Raw genomic sequence first — 18,399 nt, 5'->3', positions numbered from 1 at the left:
TGCCCATAGACTTCCATTACCCCAAGCTCCGTGTGTTAAGCGCAGTGCTTGTGGTAACCCCGCTACAGGCCTTGCGTTGGACATACTACCTGCGCACTGCAATGGACCGCATTATTTGTGAAAGTCTCCATAGACTTTCATTGCTTTTGCGGCCCCTTGCGGTAGCAAAGGGCAACGTAGGTTTTACCTGCAAGTGTAAAATTGGCTGAAAACACCTCAAAAGCATTAGGTTTCCACCACCATGTTTGACAGTGGGAATAGTGTCCTTTGGGTTGAAGGCTTCTACTTTTTTATGCCAAATAAAGGAAACATCATTGCGACCAGACAATTCAATTTTTGTTTCATCTGACCATAACACAGAGGTCTTCTTTGTCCAGATGAGCATTCGCAAAGGCCAAGCAAGCTTTCGTGTGCCTTATCTGGAGAAGTGACGTCCTCTTTGGTCTGCATCCATGGAAGCCAGCAGTGTGCAGTGTCCATTGGATTGTCTGCCTTGAGACATTGCCACCAGCAGAGCCCAGATTCACCAGGATGGCCTTGGTGGTGATCCTTGGATTCTTTTTCACCTCTCTCACTATCCTCCTGGCCAGCACAGGTGTCACTTTTGGCTTCCCACCATGACCTCTGAGATTTTCCACAGTGCGGAACATCTTGTATTTTTTAATAATACTTCGCACTGTAACCTGAAACATTTAGAAATGGCCTTGTAGCCCTTTCCTGACTTGTGAGCAGCCACAATGCGCAGCCGCAGGTCCTCACTCATATATATATATATATATATATATTTATATATATATATATATATATATATCTCCCCAGAATTTTTTTCCAGCCAGGTGGCATGAAAAAGTAGCCAGGTGGGTCGAGATGAAAGAATGCAGGGCCAGTGCTTCTGTGTGCAACTCTGCTTACAGAATAGGAGGTGGTGGGCCGATGACACCTAGGTGCTCACCAAAACTAGCCAGGTGAAGCACCCGGCTAAAAAAATCCTGGGGAGAACACTGTGTGTATATGTATATATATATATATATGTACAGTATGTATGTATGCATGTATGTATGTATGCATGTAAAATATATATATATATATATATATATATATATTTGTGTATTCTTATGACACACGTACCCTCTAGGCACGTAAAGATGCTCTTTTTCAGGGAAAAAACGAAACGAGGTTACATTGTAAATTCATGTCCAGGCAGCGTCCATCAATATTTCATGTGGTAAAAGCTGTTGAAGCGGATGAGTAAAAATGGCCTATTTATTTATTAGCTAAGCAGCGAGCCCATGTGTGCTCTCAGGCCTCGGAAATCCCTAAACATCATCTTCCCTGTAAAACGTCTATCGAGAGTGTGCAGGCTCTCATTACCGCGCCTTCCTGTGTGGTGGGGTGGAACTAGTGCGTCCTGAGTGGAGGTATTATCTGCCGGTAGTCATTAGTGGACAGTGACTGTTGGATGGATTCCCCCTAATGTCCTTTGTTTGAAGAAGCCGCTATAGTGCCTCAGTCATTATATAGGAGAAACAAACCACTTAAAGAGGAACTCCAGTGAAAATAAAGTAATAAAAAAGTGCTTCATTTTTACAATAATTATGTATAAATGATTTAGTCAGTGTTTGCCCATTGTAAAAGCTTTCCTCTCCCTGATTTACATTATGACATTTATCACATGGTGACATTTTTACTGCTTGCAGGTGATGTCAGTGGAAGGAGATGCTGCTTGCTTTTTTGGCAGTTGGAAACAGTTGTTTTTTCCCACAATGCAACAAGGCTCCCACAGTGTGATGTCAGAACCATGGTCCTGACATCACACTGTGGGAGGGGTTTCACCACAATATCAGCCATACAGACCCCCCTGATGATCTGTTTGTGAAAAGGAATAGATTTCTCATGGGAAAGGGGGTATCAGCTACTGATTGGGATGAAGTTCAATTCTTGGTTACGGTTTCTCTTTAAAGAGGAACTTAACCACTTTGTCCTCCTTGACGTATAAAAACGTCAAGGAGGACAGGCGCGCTCCCGCGCCCGATCGCGCGCATGCACGCGCACTCCCGGCCGCGGAGTCGGTAGCCACGGAATCAATGTATCGGGCTGGGGAGCCCGATCATTGATTCCTCTCCCCCGCTGAAAAAGCGACAGCTTCTCTCGGAAGCTTCGCTCTTTCTGAAGCTGTGTCCCTCTAAGCGTACATTGTACGCTTAGAGTGACGTCATGTAAAAAAAATCGAGATTGCCATCTTGTGGCCAAAATGTAAAACTACATGTAAATGCCCCAAAACATTACAATACACCAATATTTCCCCAAATAAAACACTTTTAAAACCCACCCTCCCAAAAATGCCCACATAAAATGTTTAATAAAAAAAAACAAAAAAAACATTACTATAAAAAAAACAAAAACACATAAATATTTACCTAAGGGTCTAAACTTTGTAAATATCTATGTAAAGATGAAATATTTCTCTCTATTTTTTTTTTATAAGCCTGTAAATAGTGATGTATGCAAAACGGAAAAAATGCTCTTTTATTTCCAAATAAAATATTGTCGCGATACATTGTGATAGGGACATAATTTAAATGGTGAAATAACCGTGACAAATGGGCAATAACAATACGTGGGTTTTAATTATGGAGGCATGTATTATTTTAAAACTATAATGGCCGAAAACTGACAAATAATGATTTTTTTCATTTTTTTTCTTATTCTTCCTGTTAAAATGCATTTACAGTAAAGTGGCTCTTAGCAAAATGTACCCCCCAAAGAAAGCCTAATTGGTGGCGGAAAAAACAAGATATAGATCAGTTCATTGTGATAAGTAGTGATAAAGTTATAGGCTAATGAATGGGAGGTGAACATTGCTCGGATGCATAAGCTGAAAACGACTGAGATGTTAAGTGGTTAAAGGACCAATATTATTATAAATGTGTGTATACGTACTTATAAGTAGTACTTTTCTCCCAGATTGTCCCAAATGTGCTTTAAGGCCTGGTGCACACCAAAACCCGCTAGCAGATCCGCAAAATGCTAGCAGATTTTGAAACGCTTTTTTTATTTTTCTATGGCGTTTTTTCTAGCGTTTTGCGGATTGCTGCAGCGGATTTCAGTATAGTACATTTCATATATTGTTACAGTAAAGCTGTTACTGAACAGCTTCTGTAACAAAAACGCCTGCAAAACCGCTCTGAACTGCCGTTTTTCAGAGCGGTTTGCGTTTTTCCTATACTTAACATTAAGGCAGAAACGCATCCACAATCCAAAAAATGCCTCACCCCGGGAGGATTCGTTTCTGCAAAACGCCTGCCGCTCTGGTGTGCACCACCCCATTGAGATACATTGACCAAGCGGATCCGCAGCCGCAAGCGGATCTGAAAACGCCCAAAAAGCCGCTCGGTGTGCACCAGCCCTCAATTACTTTTCTCCTATGTCGCTGTCAATTACAGTAGGCAGTTAAATTCTGGCAGTTTTGAGAGTAGTCCATCTCCTCATGGGGGGTTGTCAGTATTTCCTTTATTCTTTCCAAGTAGTGTTTTAGCAAAGCATGTATGCAAAGATGCCAGCCTGCTTATTCATGTGTACATTATTTAGCACTTGGACTGAGCACATACCACTCATTTAGTGCTTTTGAAAGTAAAGAAAACCCTGAGAATCCCCTATGAGGAGATGGACTTGTCTAAAACCTATTAGCTCTGTGGTTGATCGCGTTGCAGATTGTACTGTTTGTGACTCCAATCGATGGCAATTGGTTGTTCAGTCAATAGCTCCATTCATTTCAATTTCCAAATGATTTGTTTAGTCTGATCAGATTGCTTATCCCTACACCCCCTTCCCGTTGGTGGGCCTGAACCATCAATTCCAATCGATTGCAACAATTGGAGCAGATGATCAATCAGGAAATGGTTTCGTTGGTGAGCACGCTAATCCAGACACAGTTCATTGTGAGCATTTGCAGTTTTTCCTGTACTTTGTCGTGTCTCGGCGAGTCTGTGTAGCTTCTCGGTTTTATCTTTCCCTGCTGCTCGATAAAACACCTTTTACTAATGATTTGCATCACATGAAGCCAAACAGCTGATATATTTAGCACTGTTGCACCGTGTGAGCAGCCCACATTTAGTCTTGTGTTTCAGTATTCTGCTTTCGTCGCTGTATGTTAATATCACGCTTTATTTAAAGAGACACTGAAGCCGAAAAAAAAATATGATATAGTGAATTGGTTGTGTACTATGAATAATTACTAGAAGATTAGCAGCAAAGAAAATATTCTCATATTTTTATTTTCAGGTATATAGTGTTTTTTTCAAACATTGCATCATTCTCTACTATGTGCAGATTACACAACACTCAGCATTCAAAATGATTCTTTCAGAGCAGTCTGTGAACTAATGGCCTCTCCTCTGGCAGAGAAAAAGTAAATAGTTCAATAACAGTTGAGATAATAAAAGTCAGATAACAGCCCTCTCCACAACTTTGAAAGTCGAGAGCTTAATGGCTTGTTTGCATATAGATAACAACTAGAGTTTCTTAACTCTTCCTGTACTGGAAACAATTAGACTGATGTATCTGATCTTAATGTTTTATTTCTTAGCTGTACTACACATACAAATCATAATATCATCATTTTTTTTTTTGCTTCAGTGTCTCTTTAAAGTACACCTTGCACTAGTTCTAAACCTTCTACGAAAGATGGCAGACTGAATACAGAGGGGTCCAGGTTACCCCTGCTGAAAATCAGCTAGATGATCACACCTGTCTTTCCTAGTATCTATGCCCCTGTACATGTCAAAACTGGGTTTCCAGAATGGCCACAAATGCCCAGGTGGAAGAGGGGCTGCTGTACGTAGATTTTTACCCACCTAGGAGAGGGCTGCACATGGAACTGGAGAAGCCGCTGTACATGGGTGTTACCCATGGAGGAGGGGGCTGCACATAGAATGGGAGGATCCACTGTACATGGATGCTACACATGGAGAATGGGGCTGCACATAGAATAGGAGGAGCCACTGTATATGGATGTTACCCATGGAGGATGGGGCTGCTGTACATGGAATTGGAGTAGGGCTTCTGTATATGGATGTCACACATGGAGAAAGGGGCTATACATGGAATAGGAGGGATTGCTGTACGTGGATGATACACGTGGAGGGGGGGCAGCACATGGAATAGGAGCCGAGACTGCAGTATGTGGATGTTACACATGGAGGAGGCAGCTGCACATGGAATGGGAGGGGACTGCTGTACATGGCTGGTACGCATGGGAGAGGGGGCTGCACATGGAATGGGAGGGGCTGCTGTACGTGGATGTTACCCATGGAGGAGGGGGCTGCACATGCAATAGGAGGGACTGCTCTATGTGGATGCTACCAATAGAAGAAGGGGCTGCACATGGAATAGGAGGGACTGCTCTATGTGGATGTTACCCATAGAGGAGGGGCTGCTGTACTTGGATGTTACTCAGAGTAATGTCGGGCAAAGCAGAGTAATGAGGCACATGTGGCTTTCATAAGCACACAAGCGGTGTGGGTAGTATGAAATGTTTTATTACACACTGAGAAGGGAGCAACTACTGAGTTGCATTGCTGGACACAAAGTGTTAGTCTCGGCAGAGGGAGGGGTTGGGCTATGTCAAGTGATCTTCTGTTCTGCATTGTGGAAGTATGAAAATAAGACAGTGTCTTTTAACTTTTGCTCCAAAAGATGTGTTAGGACTTATTTTCAGGGGATGTCTTATATCTATATGAACACACAAGTTCCTGTGCTGTGTGTTGCCACCTCTTACTCTTCTGGATCCACCTCTCGTGTGCCCCTGTGTCCCCCTTGTACGTTTAGTGTCCTTCTGGTGTCCTCCTCTGTTCCCATGTCCTCCTCTATCCCCTGTCCTTCTGTGTCCCTTGGCCTCTGCTGTGTCTTTCATTGATCCCCTCCATCCTCTTCTTGCCCCCAGCTCCATGCCACACTGTCCCCTCTGTACTCCGATGTCCACCTGCATCCTCTTCTTCCCCCCGAACTCCATGCCACACTGTCCCCTGTGTCCGCCGATGTCCCCCTGCATCTTCTTTTTTCCCCCAGCTCCATCCCGCTGTGTCCCCAAGCTTCAACCCATGAGGAAGAAGTACAGCAACTTTTGTTTCTACTGGAGCAGTCGGTCTCGCAGGCGGGACAATAGCTCTGTTTTTGGGCCAATCGCTGTACTCCTTGAATAGCAGTGAGTGCAGTGCTTGGCCTAATGACAGAGACATGGTCCCACCTGCAAGCCATACTCCCCCCTCCCTTACTGCCGCTAGGGCTTACTTTTGATGTAGGGCTTATATATCGAGCATGCTCGAAATTCCCGCTAGGGCTTACTTTCAAGGGATGTCTCTCCTGGTAGCAAGCCAGACAGATATTTTCAGTAGATCTATTACAAAAAATACATGCTTGTAATGCACAAATGTTTGTGTATTGCTAATTGATGCAAATATACTATTGTGTGCATTAAAAAAAAAAGCTGGAACTGAGGCTACAAAGCTGCCATTAGAGCATTGAGTTTAGCAGAGGTTTCTGCTTTAACCATCTGGGGACTGCCTAACACCGATGGGCGTGGCCACGGCGGCAGCTCTAGGACCGCCTAACGCCGATTGGCGTCAAGTCCTGGGGCTGCAGTTTCCCTGGGAACGGCCGCGCTCATGCGTGATTGTTCCCTGCCACTTCACGGTCCGGAGTTCCGTGATTAGGCTGCTAGCCAATTAGCCTGCTAGCCACCGATCGTGGCTATCAGGCTGTTTGTAAACGAAAGGGCAAAGAAATCCCTTTGTTTACAACTGTACAGCGCTGTACGAGATAGGCAATCCCCGGCCTCTGATTGGCCGGGGAGCACCATCCTCTAATAGGCTGATGCCTACAAGAGACCGAACAGGACGAATCGCCGTCCTGTTCCATAAAGATTATGGAGGAGAGGGAGGGAGAGAGAGCCTCATAGAGGCTGAGAGAAAAAAAAACGGCCACAGCGATCGGACACCTCAGGCGGCCTGTCCCCTTAGGAACAAAAAAAGGAGATGAATCTGATCGCTGGGCTCCATAGCTGGGCTGTGCAAGAGGCTGAAAAGGGGAGGGGGAGGGGGGCTTGTTAACACTGCGGTCGTCAAGTGGTTAAAGATTAACTTTCGGGCATAAAATCAAAAATCAATTCTTTATTTTTATCTGGTAAACAAGTAATAAGGATGCTAACCAGGCAATCCAAAAGTTAAAATCTCTGTTACTTTTCTTGTTGATAAATGATCATTCCCCAGTTTACCTGACTCTTATTTGGTACACACAAAATTTGGTAGACAAAAAGGAAGTTGCAGGGCATGCTGGGCTGTCTTTTTTTGCTTCTGCATTTCCTCTTAGACTTAACTAATGCAGCCTGATTGGCTGAAGCCTCGTGCACTCCTGTTTTCTCCTCCCACACCTCTGTTCCTCTCTGATTGGCCAATATTTTTCATGCTGAGACAATGCACTTTCTATAAAGAAAGAGGGAGAGCAAATCAGGCAGGGGAGAGTTATGCTACATACACACTTGAAAGATAAATGAAAGATATCAGACCAATTTTACCACCTTCCATGTAGTATGAGATCCATACTCCACACAGTCTACTCTATGGAGCTGAACTCCCCATCAGGTAAAAATCTTTGCAAGATGCTGCTTACAAAGACCGCTGTACACATTCAAAAGATCAGTATCTGCAAAAGATCTGTTCCTGCAAAAGATCCATTCTTGCAAAATGCATTCATAGTCTATGATATCTGCAGATCCTCATACAGGCCTGGTGCACACCAAAACCCGCTAGCAGATCCGCAAAATGCTAGCAGATTTTGAAACGCTTTTTGTTATTTTTCTGTAGCGTTTCAGCTAGCATTTTGCGGTTTTGTGAAGCGTTTTTGGTGTAGTAGATTTCATATATTGTTACAGTAAAGCTGTTACTGAACAGCTTCTGTAACAAAAACAGCTTGTGAAAAAACACAAATGAGACCGAGAGCCCGATATGGTGTAGAATGTAAGGATAATTAGAAACAAAAGTAGTCAATAATTGATATACTCACAAAATTGGGTTACCAACCAGGCAACCACTGAAACGGCAGGTGGGGAGAACTATAACCTGACCCCACTCAGGTATTAAAATGTCGCTCTCTGTAGACAAGAAAAAAAGATGGGGATGCACTGCTCCACCCAGGGTGGACTCAATCAATGCAATCGTCAAACAGCAGAGGCGCCAGTAATTATAAAAGAATTCTTTTAAAAGCGTTTAAAAAAGGAGGGATGTGTGTGGATTCACCTCCCTTAAGCAGAAACCAGCCAATGAGCCGTTGACAAACAATCGTATTATTTATTAGGGATTCTTCAGGTAATGCAACGCGTTTCACGGGCAAAGCTCCCGCTTCATCAGGCAATCAGAACGGAGAAAAACATTAGCAGGTCATGTCCAAGTTAGAGGCGCATCCACAATCCAAAAAATGCCTCACCCCGGGAGTATGCGTTTCTGCAAAATGCCTCCCGCTCTGGTGTGAACCACCCCATTGAGATACATTGACCAAGCGGATCCGCAGCCGCAATCGGCTGCAGAAACGCTGGAAAAAGCCGCTCAGTGTGCACCAGCCCACACACCTTGTTTAACAGACATTCATCTGCAGATAATCTGCAGATCAGATCCACCAGGATGGATTTTCAGATCTGCAGATGATTGTCAGATATGCAGATGAAGTCTGTTAAACAAGGTGTGTATGAGGATCTGCAGATATCATAGACTATGAATGCATTTTGCAAGAACGGATCTTTTGCAGGAACAGATCTTTTGCAGACACTGATCTTTTGAATGTGTACAGCGGTCTTTGTAAGCAGCATCTTGCAAAGATTTTAACCTGATGAGGAGTTCAGCTCCATAGAATAGACTGTGTAGGTATGGCTCTCATACTACATGGAGGGGGGTAAAATTGGTCTGATATCTTTCATTTATCTTTCAAGTGTGTACACACCATAAGGGAGGAAATTACATCAGAATTGGCTTCAAAATAGCCACACTTAGAGGAAAGGTTCAGGGAGGGTGGGTAAAAAATAAAAATCAATTTCCACTTACCTGGGGCTTCCTCCAGCCCGTGGCAGGCAGGAGGTGCCCTCGCCGCCGCTCCGCAGGCTCCCGGTGGTCTCCGGTGGCCGACCCGACCTGGCCAGGCCGGCTGCCAGGTCGGGCTCTTCTGCGCTCCAAGGCCCGGAACTTCTGCGTCCCACGCCGGCGCGCTGACGTCATCGGACGTCCTCCGGGCTCTACTGCGCATGCGCAGTAGTTCTGCGCCTGCGCAGTAGAGCCCGGAGGACGTCCGATGACGTCAGAGCGCCAGCGTGGGACGCAGAAGTTCCGGGCCTTGGAGCGCAGAAGAGCCCGACCTGGCAGCCGGGCTGGCCAGGTCGGGTCGGGCAACGGAGACCACCGGGAGCCTGCGGAGCGGCGGCGAGGGCACCTCCTGCCTGCCACGGGCTGGAGGAAGCCCCAGGTAAGTGGAAATTGATTTTTATTTTTTACCCACCCTCCCTGAACCTTCCCTTTAAAATGGGAAATGCTAAGAAGGATTTTGTCTTTTTTTACCGTAGAAAGATAGTATCGCTGACAGCTCCACTTTAAGGGTGGTTAGAAAAGACAGACCAGCAGCAGGAGTGGGATTGGCCACTTGTCACCTGTAATCCTTGTCACTTCTCGTGTTTATCTATGACTTATTACCTTTTTGTGACTCAGCACGCCCTGTTATGCCAATTTAATGACCTCATTGTTTAAAGCAGAACTACAGCAGACCAGCATGTGTCACGGACACGAACAACGTTTAAAGTCCTGCTCTATGAAATGTTTCTTCTGCAGAGATAATAGGATTTACAGTATTCCTGAGTGTATTGCTGGCTGAATGCGTCACTGTCGTGTCTGCTGGACTCGGGAACTGCCTGTTAGGCCCACAATTGTAATCACTGGATCTCTGCACTGCTGTTATCCCTAAAGAGGAATTGTAATGACATAAAGCATAATGCAGTAAGTTATTCAGGATACCCACCTTTAATTTAATCTTGGTTTCAGCATTAAAAATACTTCCTATAGTTATATATTGCATTATATGGATAAGTAGCCCCGCCCTCCCAGTGATGTTTAGCCTAGGCTGTTAAGCTATGCAGAATTCTCCTCCCAGAGCATTTTGACAGGCTTTAGAGCTCCCAGTAAACAGAACATTCCTCACCGATCACCTGTCAGCACTAAAAATGTTGCCACTTGTGATAAATTTCAGAATGTAAATCAGGGAGAGGAAAGATTTTACAATGGGCAAACACTGACTAACGCAGACAGACAGAGGCGCTTACTTCTGCATTTAGACCCATTGAGTTATACTCCTGTTTGCCTGATGAAGCGGGACCACACCTGCGAAACGCGTTGCACTAAGTGGAGTTAAGTAAAATTTTTGTATTGATATAGTGTGACTCAATTGAGTTTTTTCGAGGGAGGTAAGTCCACCTGTACATCCCCCTCTTTTAGACAGTTTTTAAACGTTTTTATTCTACTCTGGCGCGTCTGTACACCAAGCCTTACTGAAATCTTGATTCCACCCTCGGTGGTGGGGTGCTACCTCGTTTCCTATCTACAGAGAGCAACATCTTAAAAACCTGAGTGGGGTCAGGGTCTAATACTCCCCACCTGCACTTGAAGTGGTTGCCTATGGGTAACCCATGTTTGTGAGTATTAAATATTTTGCTTTAAACCACAACCAACTCAACAATACTACACCATATTGGGATCTCGATTTCTCTTTGTTCTTCCAAGCAAACACTGACTAATGGCTGGTGCACACCAAGGCTATCATTCATAAAGCATTTCCGCATGCGGAAATGCATAAAACAGCTGACTTTACCGACCACTCTGCAAAGTCAGCATTCATAAAGCCTCTTTCCGCATGGAAAAATGACACTACCGAGCAGAGCGATAAATCCCCGCCTTGTGCGGTGATTATCGGTACAAATGTAGCAAAATGTTAATTCATAAAGATCACCGCAAGCGGTGTGAGGTCGGGAAGTACCGCTCCCTCTGATGTGGCGATAACAATGTAAGTGAATGGAGACACACAGACCTCCCAGGCAGCTGCAGCAGAGCGGAACACGGAGAAATGTATCAACTCGGCAGCTTCCGTGTCTCCGCAAGCCTACCGCCAGCCTAGTTCGGGGAATCTCCGCACTGCTTCCGCACATGGATACTTTTTTATGAATGCCACCCAGAAGTCTTAAACACCGGCAGCGGTGTTTTCCCGCACTGATTCTCTTTACCGACTAGAGATGGGAAGTTCGGATCTTTTCAATGATCTGGATGATTCGAATCGGATCATTGAAGAGATCCGGATCTTTGATCCGAATCTCGGATCATTTTACTACCGAAGCATTCGGGGGTGAAATGAATAGCAGGACAGGTCTTTCCCTGCTGTGGACAGGAGAAGGGGAGGGGGGTGGACACACAGAGAAGGGGAGAAGATGGACAGAGGGCAGGGAGTGGACAGAGATGGGAGGAGGGAAGAGCAGAGAGCAGAAATGTTTGCACACAATACCCACATGCTGCAATCATGCTTTACATGTATTTCACCTATATGTCCATCTGTGTACTTTAAAAGCAAACATCGCAGTGAAAGAAAGCATTCCCAGAAGTGAAGTGCAGTTGATTAGTGCCGAGTGCAGGAGGATCATATTGCCTTTCAATCAGTGCCTGCAAAGTTACTGAGCTGTGCTGAGCTGTGCTGAGCTGAAATCTGCTACACAAAAACTCTACAAAAACACTAGGCATGTTTAGAAAACGTCTCTAAACATGCCTGGAATCCCTCTGAAAATCTGCTTCAAAAACCTCTAGCGTTTTGCGGATCTGCTAGAGGTTTTTGGTGTGCACATGTTCCCTTTCACCAATTAGTAAGGCAACTGACAGTGCCGGGGGGTGTGCGCTCTGAAGCGCACCCGATCGTGCACAGCAGGGCTGCAAGCAAGTCAGTATATCTACGTCATGGTGGCTTGGAGGGTGCCACAGATGATGTAGATATACTGTAGCAGTGAAAAAAGTGGTTAAATAAATAAAAAACAATGCAAAATTGTATTAAAAAAACAAACAACAAATAAAAAATAAATAAACAAACACAGGACCAGCGGTCAGAGCCCACCAACAGAAATCTCTGTTGGTGGCCAGAAAAGGGGGCGGGGAAATCACTTGTGTGCTGAGTTGTACGGCCCTGTAGCGTGCCCTTAAAGTTGCAGTGGCCTGAATTGTAAAAAAATTGCTGTTTCAGCTGGCTGCCTCAGCAGAGCAACTAATTTGTAAACACAGGATGTTAAACCCATGTCTGCTTCCATGAAAGCAGGAAGGAGACACACTGCAGATTTATTGCAGGTGTTCTGTAGGCTGTAACAAAGAAATGTTTTTCTGTAAAGGTTATTATGCGGTTGCTTATCTTTTAGAGCAGAGAGGAAGTTCTGAGTTCAGGTCCACTTTAAAGCTACAATAATAATCTGTGACATATATGAAGTGTTTAACCATAGAATGTTCCTCTCCTAGCAACCAGTCACAGCCACCGATACCTATTTTGACTTACCCTGGTAACCAGAGAGTCAGAACCCGATTGGTTGCTAGGAGAGGGATAGAGACCTTTGTACTCTCAGACACTTTATACACAAGACCTGAGGTAATTCGGCTTCTGCCCTATCGGTTTATGTGAAACCTTATCTTTACGATAGGCCTGATATAAAATGGAAGCAGATTTTCCTGGTAGACCTCGATAGAAAACATTGGTTGATCTGAAGGTTGGTTGTGAGATCTCCCCGTCTCTGTATTTCGTGTGAATGGGTGAAGCTGAGGGGGTTTCAGAGATGGGCTCTTGTCTGTTCCTCTTTCATCTCCCCGGGATGCTGGAGGTTTTAGTCTCGCTTTAATTGTCTTTTGTCCTGCTGGTACCATCGGCCCATCTCTGCCTTTTTATTGGTCGCTGGCAGTAATTTAGCGTGGAGCCTGTAACTCCATTTCTGCGCTCCTGTGTGTTTATATTTATTGCTGTGTAAATCACCGTACCACCTGTCATTAGATGGGACTGAGCTGCAGCTGCGTCTGGAGCCTGGGAAGATGACAGGCCTGGCAAGATCTGTAATTTACCGTCACATGACAAGGCTTTACATCTCTGATGAGGTGGTGGTGGTGGTTACAGGTGCAATTAGCAGATATGGGTGGAATTGGCTGGTATGTAGCTGAAGAATGCAAAACACAGACAGCGCTGCTTGTAAAGGTGGCCATACAAGATTTATTTTCTTAAAATGATCCCGAGCCAAAGCTTGGGATCAATATCGCATACATACCCTAAGGACCTGTCTCCACTACACGCAGAACGGATGCAGAAAAACTGACTCCAGTGAATGCCTATGGGAAAATACGCATCAGAAAAATCATGTTTAGTGGAAACAAGTCCATAGGCATTCATTGGAGTCAGTTTTTCTGCATCCAATCTGCATTTTGTGGAAACAGGCCGTAAGATGATCCTACTGAGGCTTCCCTCGCTGATCTACAGCCCCTCATTGTTGAGCACCGCCCCTCTCCACGTCAGGGCCGCGTAGCTCTTCTTCCTGATGAGGGGTTGTGCAGTACCCTCGTGAGCACGCATGCGCAGTACCACAGAGCCCACGGCTCCGGCTTACTGCGCATGTGCGAGCTAGCTGGGCCGGCTATTAGGCAGCCACACTGGAGCAGGAATAGCGGACCCGTTAGGATTAGCGTGAATGCATTGTTGCTAATCTTCGGGGGGGGGGGGGGGGCACTCTCAGCAACCGGGGGACAACGCAGAAGGATCCTGAGGCTTCCCTCTCTTTAGGTACGTATCTGATGTCTTGTACCTGTACTCTTTAAAGCTAATGAGAACCTGTAAAAAATGAAATAAAACATCAAACTGATACTTACCTAATGAGAGGAGAAGACTCTGGGTCCCATAGAGCCTTCCTGTTCCTCTAACGGATCCCTCGGTCCAGCGCTGTCACCCCGATAGCATTATTCACCAGATCAGTCTAAGTTCACATCTGAGCGGGAATGTGCGATCCCTGCTCACCGCAAACCGCTAGCGATTTTTAAAATCTATTAGCACATTGCAAATGCGTTACCTGCAGCGTTTTGGCGGCGATTCTTGAGCAATCACGGCTAGCATGTATAGAGCCGCTAATCGCAATTGCTCCCAAAATGCTACTAATGATTTTTCCGCGTTAATCGCAGCAAAATCGCCACTGCAAAACGCTAGCGGTAATCGCTAGCATTTTGCGATTTTAGGTGTGAACGGGGCCTTATACTGCTCTCTGCCGCCACCGGAGGTTTCGGTTTCCGTCAGGAGCACGCTTTCTCGCGGTTGAGCACTCGGAGACTTCTGAAGCCTCCTCTGGCGGGGCCAGCGCTGCAACGAGGGGACCGTGAGAGGAGGAAAGGCTCATTAGGTAAGTATCTGTTTGATTTTTTTTTTTTCAGATTCCCATTACCTTTTTAATTTTTTTATTTTAATAAGATTTTGATCTATCAGATTCTTTTATCAAACCTACCATAGATCATTCAATTTTCAAAGTAATTACCCTGATGTTTCCAATACATCCGATCAGATTTTTATCTAAAAAAACTTAAAAATCGATTTGTTTTCTCTTAATCAATTGAAAAAAAAGATTATTTTTGATTTTATTCTGTATTCAATTGTTTTGGTCGAATAAAAGGGAAAATCTACGGTAACTATTTAATTTTAACGTGTCTGGGCATCTCAAAGAGGACCTGAACTCGGAATCTCCTCTCTGCTCTAAAAGATAAGCAACAGCATAATTACCTTTAACCCCCCTGGCGGTATGAAAAATACCGCCAGGGAGCAGCGCAGCAGTTTTTTTTTTTTTTTTTTTAAATCATGTAGCGAGCCCAGGGCTCGCTACATGATAGCCGCTGCTCAGCGGCATCCCCCCCGATCGCCTCCGGCGATAGGTGATCAGGAAATCCCGTTCAAAGAACGGGATTTCCTGGAGGGCTTCCCCCGTCGCCATGGCGACGGGGCGGACGTCATTGGGAGACCCGATCCACCCCTTGGCGCTGCCTGGCACTGATTGGCCAGGCAGTGCAGGGGTCTGGGGGGGGCGCGCGCCGCACCGGATAGCGGCAATCGGGCGCGCGGCGGCGGCAATCGGGGTGCTGGCGCAGCTAGCAAAGTGCTAGCTGTGTCCAGCAAAAAAAAAATTATGAAAATCGGCCCAGCAGGGCCTGAGCGGTACCCTCCGGCGGCTTACCCCGTGTCACACACGGGGTTACCGCCAAGGAGGTTAAAGAAAAATATTTATTTGTTACAGCTGATACAAATCCTGCACTAAATCTGCAGTGTGTCTACCTCCTGCTTCCATGGAAGCAGATATAGGCCTGGTGCACACCAAAGGAGTTTTTCTGAGCGTTTTGAGTTTTTAAATCTGCTGCTAATGTTATCCTATGTGTCTGCACACTGGAGCAATGAGGTTTTGTAAAAAAAACCATAGCATTACATTGGGAAGAGCTTTTGAAACCTCTAAAAGCTCTTCCCAATGTAATGCTATGGGGTTTTTTACAAAACCTCATTGCTCCAGTGTGCACAGACACATAGGATAACATTAGCAGCAGATTTAAAAACTCAAAACGCTCAGAAAAACTCCTCTGGTGTGCCCCAGGCCATAGGGTTAAGATCTGTTTTTTACAAATTAGCTGCTCTGAGTTGGAATTAGACAGGCTAAACTCTCTAAATACATACAGGGTGCATTTCTCTAGGTTTTCCTTCTTTCCTGTGCAAGAGTTCAGGTCCACTTTAACTGATTTTTAGAGATTGGCCCATTTCACTTTGCAGTCTGCTGACTATCACCACAAATTCCATTGCTTCTCAAGCATGGTGTTTTACACTTTGGAGTACGTACAACCCAGAGGGTCCCATCTTCTTCCAGGAGTTATTAGGGAGAGTCCTTGTTGCTCCTTTTCAACAGCTTGACTAATTCAACAATCACCAGCAAACTTTGACTCTCATTCAACAGTCTGTTAGAAATGCAATGAGATGTCTGTGCAGAAAAGGTAAACAAACTTAAAGGATACCCGAAGTGACGTGTGACATGATGAGATAGACATAGGTATGTAAAGTGCCAAACACACTAATAACTATGCTGTGTTCCTTTTTTTTTCTTTCTCTGCCTGAAAGAGTTAAATATCAGGTATGTAAGTGGCTGACTCAGTCCTGACAGACAGGAAGTGACTAAGGTGTGACCCTCACTGATAAGAAATTCCAACTATAAAACACTTTCCTAGCAGAAAATGGCTTCTGAGAGCAGGAAAGAGATAAAAAGGTTCAATAGTTCATAGATTTTAGCTCTGACATACTTCAGTGAATGTGTCATTGAGCAAAAACAATACAACAGTTAAAACTTAAAAAGTAGATTTAAAAATAAAATAAAACTCTGGAATATCTTAAAAAGTCATTTTTAGGAGAAGGAAGATAAATACAATTGTTTATTTCATTAGTTTATTTTCGCTTCGGGTGTCCTTTAAATGAAGTGGTCCAATTAATTCTTACAACGATGGGATTTTTTTTTTTAACTTGACAAAATAGGAATTTTAACTTTAAAGGGTGTCTGTTTCTTCATAGAGGGCTCCTTACGCAAATGCAAATATACTAAACAGGAGTGTAGGCTGCAGCTGTATTTAAATCAGATTTGCCTGTTGGATCTTCTTTGAATATGGAAACTCCACAACAAAATCAAATCACACAATCTGACAGCAGACTGACAAAATCAAGCATTCTGTGCTTTACAATTATAATGCAGCTAAAATCCTGTTTTTATAAATTTGGCTGTATCATTTATTCATAAAGTACTGACATCATCTGCAGCACATTACAGAATACATAGTCATGTCACTGACTGTCCTCAGAGGAGCCCACAATCTAATCCTACCATAGTCATAGTATAATATCCTACCATATTATTATTATTATGTATTTATATAGCGCTGACATCTTCTGCAGCACTTGACAGAGCATAGCCATGTCACTGACTGTCCTCAGAGGAGCTCACAGTCTAATCCCTACCATAGTCATAGTATAATATCCTACCATATTATTATTATGTATTTATATAGCGCTGACATCTTCTGCAGCACTTGACAGAGCATAGTCATGTCACTGACTGTCCTCAGAGGAGCTCACAAGCTAATCCTTACCATAGTCTAATGTCCTACCATCATTTATATGCATTCATATGGCACTGGCATCTTCAGCAGCAATGTTATAGAGTACATAGTCACAGTCCTCAGAGGAGCTCACAATCTATTCTCTGCCATAGTCTAATGTCCTGCCATCAGATGAAGAGGGATGCCTCTCCAGACATGGGATTGCCACCCGATGTAATCACATACTTTCAGGCGACAGTAGTCTGTCTGAATCTTAAACATGTAAAACATGTAGTGTGATCAGTGTGTTTATCTGTGTGCTGCAGGCCGGCAGGTGGTCCGTTGTGTGTATGTGCTACATTCCTCGCTTTCCCCTTCCCCTGATCTCCTGCAGAGCCCCAAGTATGCAGATCTAGCGTGTGTGGCCAACTGCTTTGTTGCAAAGTGTTAGTGTACTTATGGTTACCCGAGGTGACAGGATGAGGTAGACTTGTGTATGTACAGTGCTGAGCATGCAGATAAATAGGCTGTTTCTTCTTTTCCTTTCCTGCCTGAAAGAAGTTTTACAGTGAGCATTGCTTTGCGCTCCCTGTAGCAGCCTGTTACCTGTGCATTGTGTCGCATACAGTAAACCATACAGTGAATGAGAAGTATGTTTCACTGTACTGTTAATGTAAGCGTTATGCGGTAAACTCAATGCGTGTAAGTTTGTTTTGATATCGCACTTTATCAGAACTCATACGGTGTGGTTTTCTGTACAATTCAATCATAAAAATCTGATCAATTTGATTGTTCATGAAATTTATCAGTAAACAAGTAATTTCGTTTATACGCTGACCATAAAGTGCTTGAATCTTGCACAATCTGACCGTATCCATGTATCATATGAGGGCCTACCTAAGCTACGTATTATATTATCGATATTTTACTGCTGGATTCCGCTAGTAAAATATCGATCTATATACCAATATTTTACTATGGCTGAACCTAACCCTACTCTTACACAGAACTCTCTACTACCGATCCCTAACCCCCTTCCCCCCTGGTGGTGCCTAACCCTAACCCCTCTAGTGGTGCCTAACCCTAACCCCCCCTGCTAGTGCCTAACCCTACCACCCCCCCACCCCGTGGTGGTGCCTGACCCTAACCCCCCCTGCTGGTGCCTAACCCTAACCCCCTTCCCCCTGGTGGTGCCTAACCCCAACACCCCCTG

General features: G+C 44.5%; 1 protein-coding gene across 4 annotated transcripts in view; it reads left to right on the top strand.

The window, feature by feature from the left end:
- PAK1 (p21 (RAC1) activated kinase 1) overlaps positions 1 to 18,399 on the top strand; it is a 120,228-nt gene that overhangs the window by 14,778 nt on the left and 87,051 nt on the right. Inside the window, exon 1 of one of the 4 annotated variants that reach the window (XM_068266734.1) lies at positions 12,650 to 12,696. The exons of the other annotated variants lie outside the window; for them this stretch is intronic. The gene's annotated coding sequence lies outside the window, so the exon portion shown is untranslated. Of the gene's footprint in view, positions 1 to 12,649; positions 12,697 to 18,399 lie in introns of those variants that run through there. 4 annotated transcript variants of the gene reach the window in all.

Source organism: Hyperolius riggenbachi, chromosome 2, assembly GCF_040937935.1.
Source record: "Hyperolius riggenbachi isolate aHypRig1 chromosome 2, aHypRig1.pri, whole genome shotgun sequence".
In the NCBI taxonomy this organism is placed as follows: domain Eukaryota; kingdom Metazoa; phylum Chordata; class Amphibia; order Anura; family Hyperoliidae; genus Hyperolius; species Hyperolius riggenbachi.
This window is presented reverse-complemented; position numbering and strand designations above follow the sequence as displayed.